This window comes from Tupaia chinensis, unplaced genomic scaffold (assembly GCF_000334495.1).
Source record: "Tupaia chinensis unplaced genomic scaffold, TupChi_1.0 Scaffold000350_1, whole genome shotgun sequence".
NCBI lineage: Eukaryota > Metazoa > Chordata > Mammalia > Scandentia > Tupaiidae > Tupaia > Tupaia belangeri.
In genome coordinates, this window is record NW_006159844.1 from 7,894,531 (window position 1) to 7,895,001 (window position 471).

Sequence of the window (471 nt, forward strand, 5' to 3'; positions counted from 1 at the left end):
ACAGAAATAAGAGTTCAAAGACTAAGAAAATGGCCAACTTAATTGTAAGGACAAGTCTGGAGTTGAACATTATATCCCAGAATTTAATTGGGAAAATTGAGCCACAACAGAAGATAGATTAAGTACATGAGACTGAATTGGTGAAATAGCATTTTATGACTTTTGTCTAAAACATCACTGATTTTCTTACAGGCTTTGTTTCCCGGCTTTAAGGATTTTTGTCCTGTCTTGAGCTGCTGATAGGTTCATGTACCTACTATTTGAACAGAATCCTAACCTGTTCCCTGGCTTTAAGAACAGTTCCTTGGTGTTTCTTTGATTTAAGTTAAAACTGGTTTTCTTAGTAGTAATGAGTGAACTCACCATTGAAAGTAGTTAGTTTATGTGGGAAATTTGTGTGATCAATGCAATGTGGGTGGGAAGGAAATGAAGGACAATTGTGGACACCGGAGGTGGTGTGAGAGGAGGGTG